The sequence below is a fragment of the Sphaerodactylus townsendi genome, linkage group LG08, assembly GCF_021028975.2.
Source record: "Sphaerodactylus townsendi isolate TG3544 linkage group LG08, MPM_Stown_v2.3, whole genome shotgun sequence".
In the NCBI taxonomy this organism is placed as follows: Eukaryota; Metazoa; Chordata; class Lepidosauria; order Squamata; family Sphaerodactylidae; genus Sphaerodactylus; species Sphaerodactylus townsendi.
The window spans coordinates 21,364,684-21,372,744 of record NC_059432.1 but is presented as its reverse complement, the minus strand read 5'-3'; the positions used below and the strand labels follow the sequence as shown (position 1 = coordinate 21,372,744).

General features: G+C 42.3%; 1 long non-coding RNA gene across 1 annotated transcript; it reads left to right on the top strand.

Moving 5' to 3' along the window:
* The first annotated feature begins 1,796 nt into the window (after window positions 1-1,796).
* On the top strand, window positions 1,797-5,354 carry LOC125438144. The gene is made up of 2 exons (XR_007245295.1): window positions 1,797-3,554; window positions 3,699-5,354. It is a non-coding gene; the product is annotated as an uncharacterized LOC125438144 (long non-coding RNA).
* The last annotated feature ends 2,707 nt before the right edge of the window (window positions 5,355-8,061 follow it).

Genomic DNA, 8,061 nt, shown 5'->3' with positions numbered 1-8,061 from the left:
GGAGGGAGGAAGGATGGGAATAGAGATTGGCCAGTCCAATCACCAGTCTCCCCTCCTCCTTTGGCTGTAGCTCCTGCTACTGTGGGAGGAGAGAGAGGCTTGTTGCTCTCAGTCCTCTTTTGTCACTCTCATCAATATTAGGGTTCAACTGACCAATAGTAGGGCATTTCAATATTCCTGTATTAGATCTATCATTATTTCAATGGATCTAATACTGTACAAGTGCTTAAAGTTGATTTTAAAAAAAAGCCCTCCTGATCATTGGGGAGGGCGGGAATAGTGCAGGAGGGGCAGGGTGGAGCAAAAAAACCCAAAGCAAAGGCCCTTTCTGCACGGGCCAAATACAGCTTCCCAGGGACACTAAAAACAGCATCCCTGTGAGATCGTTCGCATGGCCAGCCTCGCAACTCCTAAGCGGCGCGAAGCCGCTGTTTCCTGCCAATGGCTGGAAGGTGCCATTTCCCCCCCTTCCCCGAATGCCTTACCATCCCCTCCGGCTTTCCGGCGCGTCGCACAGGCCAGGGGACACGCCCCCTACCTTGCGACTCCAGAGCTGTCGTGCAGGGCGGGGGGGCGCGTGTCCCCTGGTCTGTGCGACACGCCAGAAGGCCAGAGGGCCAGTAAGGCGTTTGGGGGCAGTTACGCCAAAAGCCTCTGTGCACGAGGCTGCTGCCATCTTCCACCCCTCTACCGGGACCGTCCGTTGCAAAATGGTCCTGGAAGAGTGCATCTGTGCTCGCTATTACAACTGGGATGCAACCCCTGCATGCGTGGAACCGTCGCGAGGAAGCGGTTCGCCAAAGAATAATGCAGGGCCATTTCTTTTGAGTTTCCTGCAAAGCAGAGGAAAAGGTTGCTTTTTGACTGCTTTTGCCAACAGTGGAGATTTATCAGATCTGCCGCACAGTGAGTGTGTGTGGAGGGAAAAGGTGTCCTTCACGCAGGCTTTGCCCCGAAGATAATCTCCTTTCAGTACGGTGCAGTGCACCAGTGTATAATCAGCCTTGGTAACATTTCGATGTATAAATTTGTATATTACTGCCCCACAAAGAACACCCTCAATATGTGGGGTTGTCTTTTGTAAGATACTGTAAACAAGAAAGGAGAATTTTCAAATTAATAAAAGCTACCACTCCTTGTTAGAAGGGATGATTATCTTCCTAAAACTTAAACCAGAACCAGAAATAACCTCAAAAATAAAAAGTGTGCTCTTAATTCTTGGCTCCACTAACTAAAATTTGTCCTTGCCTGTTAAAAGTAACACCTTTCCCACCTGTGACTCAGACAGGGTCCGAACATGCAGAATAATCCACTTTCAATCCACTTTCAATGCACTTCAAAGCTGGATTTCACTGTGCGGAATAGCAAAATTCACTTGCAAACAATTGTGAAAGTGAATTGAAAGTGCATTATTCTGGATGTGTGGAAGGGCCAAGAAGTCTATCACCTGTTTGTTGCAAGGCAAATAGCACTATAGGCACTATAGTGGCGTGGCAGCAGTGGCGTAGGAGGTTAAGAGCTCATGTATCTAATCTGGAGGAACCAGGTTTGATTCCCAGCTCTGCCGCCTGAGCTGTGGAGGCTTATCCGGGAAATTCAGATTAGCCTGTGCACTCCCCCACACGCCAGCTGGGTGACCTTGGGCTAGTCACAGCTTTTCGGAGCTCTCTCAGCCCCACCCACCTCACAGGGTGTTTGTTGTGAGGGGGGAAGGGCAAGGAGATTGTCAGCCCCTTTGAGTCTCCTGCAGGAGAGAAAGGGGGGATATAAATCCAAACTCTTCTTCTTCTTCTATTTCAAATGATGCCACTTTTTGTTTCTAGGCCTCCAGAAGTTGTCCATTTTAAACTTGAATACATTCTAGTGTTTCTCTGTCTGGCAACTCACTCAATATTCATCTTGAGCTCCTTATAGAAACTTTGCAAGATCTTGTTTGGACTTTTTTTTTTTTAAAAAAAGTATGGTTTAATGCAAGGCTGCCATCCTTGTTGCCAATCAACTGGCTGGCGGGGGACTTATCTATGGAAGGGAAGGCTCATGATGCAGTGGCATTTCTGGCACATATGTTGCCACTTGCCAGTGATGTGGGAGGCTCTGATTTTCAGGATTTTCAGGAAAAAAGGAGTTAATCACAGAGTCTTTGTCCAAATACCAGAATCTCCCTTATTGACAAAAAATGTATCGCTGTCGCTTCCAGTGCACACCAGAAGTGATGTCGCTGGCAACAATGCGGTGCCACTGGCCTAGGTTTTCCCTAACCTCCCCCACCTTTTGTTGCCCTGCTCTTTGAAAAAAGCACACACACACGGGTTTTTGAACTCTTATGAGATTACCATCTCTTGTGAGATTTCCACCACTGTATTGCATACCCAGGAAACAGGCAATCAGCAATGGTGGCCAGATTCTCACCAGAAGATTGAATCTTGGTGTGAGGTAAATAAATTGGCACGTGTAGTTTGCCACTCTGCTTGTAAAGAGGACTAGGGGATTGACGTGAGGCTCCTGGGGTGGCAAGGGAAGTGCGTAGGCAGTCAGCTGACTCGCTGGTGGCAGGGGAGATGAAAGGCACCCGCCCCTCAGAATCTGAACCCCCAGGTGACTGCTTCAAGTCACCTCCTAAGACAGCCGGCACTGTCACCACACCACAGCTAAGCGAGGATTTTATTTTGATTTCTGGAGGCCTATATGATTAGGATGGACCTCAGGCAAGATGTTCTATTAGGCTGTGCCAATTAGAAGGATTCTGCTTTATCGCCATGTTCTTCTACATGACTTTTTGCAGGTGTGTTTCAGTACTGCTGATCTTCATGCAGATTTACAGATATTGAACATCCCAGTGATGTTTCTGGCAAAACTAGTTTTCTCCAGAGAAAATAAATAGCTGAGCCATGTCTATGTATAATTTATTTTTAAATGCTTCTTATAAGAGGTGTAAAATGTCTTTGTGTGAGGTGGATTTACAGTAAGTGTGAGACTTGTGGAAAATGTTTTTTAATAATAGTGAATATTGGGTAATTTAAAAAAACAGATCACTGTAGTTGTGGCAATAAAAACAGGGTTTGCAATATATCTAACAAAAGCAAAATTCAAGAGTATTTTGCCATTGTACAAATAACCTCCAATGTTAAATTATTATTTTTTATTTCTATGATGTACAGTCTCTGTATATGTTCAATTTTCACAATGCTGTTTTACTTGATGGTCCTACCTTTAAAGGCTGGTGAACATAGGCACATTTATATCACTTGATGACTGAAACGAGTGTAGATGCATGATCATAGATATAATTGCACAAAGGAAATTTCTGTGTTACCTCACATAACTTCAAAATGGGTGTTTCCGAACAGAATGAGTTCATACATCAGGGTGGAACTGTATTGTATAAGAAAGCCATTGCTTCCACAAAATGTGACATTTTGCCCTGCGTCATCATGCTGTGTGTGTCCCTATCTATGGCCCACAGCATTGGAACAAAGAAATACTTGCCATAGCATGTTGGGAGGTCAGACCAGTTGTATTGCCTGGAGAAATGGGGAGGAAGCTCTCAACACAAGGTCCCCTTCCACACACGCAAAATAATGCGTTTTCAAACCACTTTCACACCTGTTTGCAAGTGGATTTTGCTATTCCGCACAGCTTCAAAGAGCACTGAAAGCAGTTTGAAAGTGCATTATTCTGCATGTGCGGAATGAGCCAAGGCTTCCAGCCTGGAGCCCATTGTAGAGTATAGTTCTACTATCAGCTGCTAGCTGTCAAACACAGAAGAATTAACTGCAAAGAAATCAAGTGGTATACATGCCTGTGAGAACCAGCACATGTTTAATATTTGTTCAGGTATCTCATTGTCTTATATGACCCTTTGCTGCGTTGCACATTATGTGCTGGTAAAACAAACTGTAGTGCATGTTCCTCTGTTGTCAGGTGCTATATGATGGTATATTTAATTTGCAATCCAAACCGCCTCAAACTATTTAAAGGGTTTCTTCTGTTTTGCACACTACTTTCTCTCTTTAGAGATGTGGGATGGAGGAAAAATGTACCCCACATTCTCAGAATAAAGGGATCTTTAAAGAGTTAAAGGCAGAACTATGTTTTAGAAAGAATACAGGTCTGTTGCCAAAAATGGCTCCCCTATGTTGAGTCTCCACCCTCCTAGTTTTGAAATGTCTAGTTGGACTTATGGTGTGTTCTGATGTCTTTAGGTGGGTCATACTGAACAGGTGGTGGTGGACCATGCTGTCAAGTTGCAGCTGATTTGCGATGATCCCATAGGGTTTTTAAGGCAAGAGACATTCAGAGGAGTTTTGCCATTTGTGTAGTGACCCTGGACTTCCTTGACCCTGGACTTCTATCCAAGCTCTAACCAGGGCCAACCTTGCATAGTTGCTGAGATCTGATGAGATGGGCTGGCCTGAGCCAATCATATCAGCATATTGAAGAAGTATCTGTTATGAAAAGCAAAGGGAGCTCAAAACGGGACTACCAATTTTTGCCACTGTTCCATCAGGGATTGTTCTTTTTTGTAATGTGTAGTTCTGCCGTAAACATAGTAGCTCTTTAAAAACAACAACTCAAGAATGAAGTAGCTTTTTCATCGTTAAATACTTCACAGCAGCACTTTTTGATGACCATGAGTCACTAAAAAACTGAATTTGATGATTCTATATGGCTATGATTAATTTTCATCTCATTTTAAGTTGCTGTTTTTAATTAAAAGCACTGTAGGCTGCATGTGTCATTTCCCCTGATCCTGAATTGTTCGAGTCACCAGCTGCTGAATCAGTCAGTTTCAAAGCAGTTAGAATGCACTGTAACCCCAGAAAAAAACACTTTAGACTACTGTAAAAATCTAATAAAATGCTATATTTCTGAATCATTGTATTGGTACGTTATATAATGCTTCCTTGTAGACCAGTAGTTTCTAAGTATTATTGACAACTCATCTAATCTTTCTACTACGTAAGGATGTGCACTGAGAAAAATTTGGTCATAATTTCTGATCCGGGATTCAAGGAGGTCAACTTAACCATTCTTCATTTTGGGGTATGACGGTACTGGATTCAATTCCATGGGCAGGAGTTGGATTCTGGAATTTCAGGACCACTATTTTCGAGGGTCTGGTGCAGCTGTTTCTAAAGCACACAGTCCTCCCTTTAAACTACAGACCCACAAAGTTTCAAGCAGAAAAGACTAAGGGGAGAAATTTTACAGACCCCTGGTACACTTTTCTCCACTGTTTCCTATGGCAGGGAATGGATCATGCTGACCACCAACGTTTAAAAAAATTCTGGCTGCATCTGATTTCTTTACGTACAGTGACTGAATGACAATAAAAATCACCTTTCTGCTGAAAACTGCATTTGCTGTTATTCATTGTTGTGGTCCATTGTCTCCTTCAACAAAGATGACTTCCTTAGCAGAAAATGCCCTCTCCTGCCCCTCACTTCAATATTTGAAAATACTTTGAATCATGTTTGTGATTATATGGAATGCACGTGTCAATCATCCAGTTGCTATAAGACACATCTTCTTGCTGGACATCCAAGGGTACCTTAATTATTTACAACTGCTATTTAAGGAGTTTCTAGTGGGTGGGGCCTCTCATTCATCTAAAAATGCAAGAGCAACAGGTCTTAAAAATTCCTTCTCAAGGGCTTATTTCCAATTGTGATTGACTGACAGCACTCCTGATCCCTTGCAGTGATCCAACTGGAAGGGGGAAATGCTGTTACCCAGGAAATCAGGAGAATCAAAGAAAAACAACATACCTGATGTTGACAATGACAATAAGTATCTGACCATGAAAAACAACCCAGAATTTTTTTCAAGGGGTGTTTATCATAATGCCTGAGAATCTCAGATTTGTATTTAACGTTCCAGAAATCATGCTAGTGATTTGAAACAGTGATTTTTGTGTATTTTCAATTTAGGAATTTTGGGATGCACAATCCTAATAATATTCACTCATTGCTTAGTTTGGCAAGTGATGGGGAAGAGGGGATAGATCTGGCAGGCTTATTTCTTCCTCGTAATGCCCCTTGTTCTTTCTCATAGTACTCAGAAATGAATGCTTTGCTCCAGGCCACACAACATGGATTTACAAGTGCACTTGATACATATAATATATATAGGACAGATGATCACTGTATGTGTACAAGAGGAGAGAGCAGCATAGGTAGAGAGCCAGCATGGTGTAGTGGTTAAGAGCACTGAACTCCAATCTGGAAAGCTGGGTTTGATTCCCCACTCTTCCACATGAAAACTGCTAGGTGATCTTGGGTCAGTCACAGTTCTCCCAGAACTCTCTCAGCCCCACCTGCATCACAAAGTATCTGCTATGGGGAAAGGAAGGTGATTGTAAGCCATTTTTAGACTACTCAAGGTAGAGAAAAGGGTATAAAACATTCTTTTAGGTGACACTGATCAGCAAACTGGGGAGGGATGGGACAAGAGGACATAAGGCTATATTGCCTACCCTTTTCATCCCCTTCCTACTGAACTCAGGACTTCTCCATCAAAGGCGGGACCAATGTTATTCAAGAAAAGGGAGGCAAAAGTATCACATTGCGTGGAAACAAAAGCGTGGATTGCCTTTTTTTAGATTCTGGTTGAAAATATTCTTTAGGGCAAAAGAAATCTCGCTCCTATCTTACTTTAGATCCAACCCATTGAGTACCTCCTGGCTAGCCAACCTAGAAACCAAAATAAAAACCTCAGGTTTCTCACTTGAATTCTTTGAACCCTTAAATGATGAGTATATTCTCAGGCTCCTCAGTCAAAGGATCTTTGATGCGGAACAGCAAAAACTACCAGCTATATGTTCACCTGAGTCATTAAAATTAACCTTTTCTCATGGTAAGATGGCTCAATATTTTTTCAGCCTTGATAATCCATCTCATCGCAGAGCATTCATGCTGGCAAGGTTTAATGCCTTCCCCTCTAAAGTGATGGAAGGAAGATACCAATTTCAGAGAGATGCTGTTCGTGCCCCACAAATGAGGTGGATTCAATTCAGCATATTCTTTTAAACTGTCAGCTCTATTCTACTTTATGTAGCATCTATATTACTCTGCTTCTCAAAACAAAATCCAGCCTTCCTTTGACATACGCAGTAACTTATTTATTAAATGATCCATCCCCTGTAACAACTCTCAAGGTTGCTACCTTTTTAGCAGAAGTAATAAACGAAACACGATACCAAAAACCTGAGCTCGTGTACTCGTACAAGTTTCCAAATACACAGGTCCATATGTGATTTAATATAGCGACAAACGTGAGCTGTTATCAAAATTTATAATCAAATCTTAATTGTCTGATTCTAATTCTAAGTATTGTGCCATATATCTGATGATCTGTATACACAATGTTTTATCATGACTTGGATTTTATTTTTGTATTTATGTACAGGATTTTATTGCTTGTAGAGATTATATTTTATGTCTAATAAAGGTTTACTGTACTGATATTACAGATAAGTGTACATACAAACCAGTCAAGTCACCTATACTTGTGAATGCCTGACACACAGAGCACATGTGGAAATTCTGTCTCTTTTGAATACTTGGTCTCCCATCTCTTTACTCCAGAATAGCTGTGTCCACTATCTTTCTGGCTTTGTATTTTCAAGCTTCATAAAGACTATGAATGGGATCACTGAGATTTCAGAAGTGTCTTCTGCAATTAAGATAGAAAGCAAAACTTTTCCTATTTATACTGTCTCTCCTTTTCGAGATAATAAAGACAGACAATGCAACAAGTTTGTTGCATATGATCAAACCAGGGTAATGACCTTGCTGTATTCATCTACATCCCTTCCCCTTTAGGGCTCCTTGCTCTGAGAGGAGCTGAGACAGTTGGAGGCAGATGCCATCATTCTCCCTCTCCTGCTAGCTGCAGAATGGCTGGCGACGGATGCCATCTGTGGGAGTGAGGAGATGGCAATGAATGGGCCTCAACATCTGTGAGAAGCAAAGGTTTTTTTAAAAGGGTTGTCAAGTCTTGTGAAGCTCAGACCCCGCCCCCCCCAAGAAGCCTGTGAAAGAACCTGAAAACAAAGAGCTG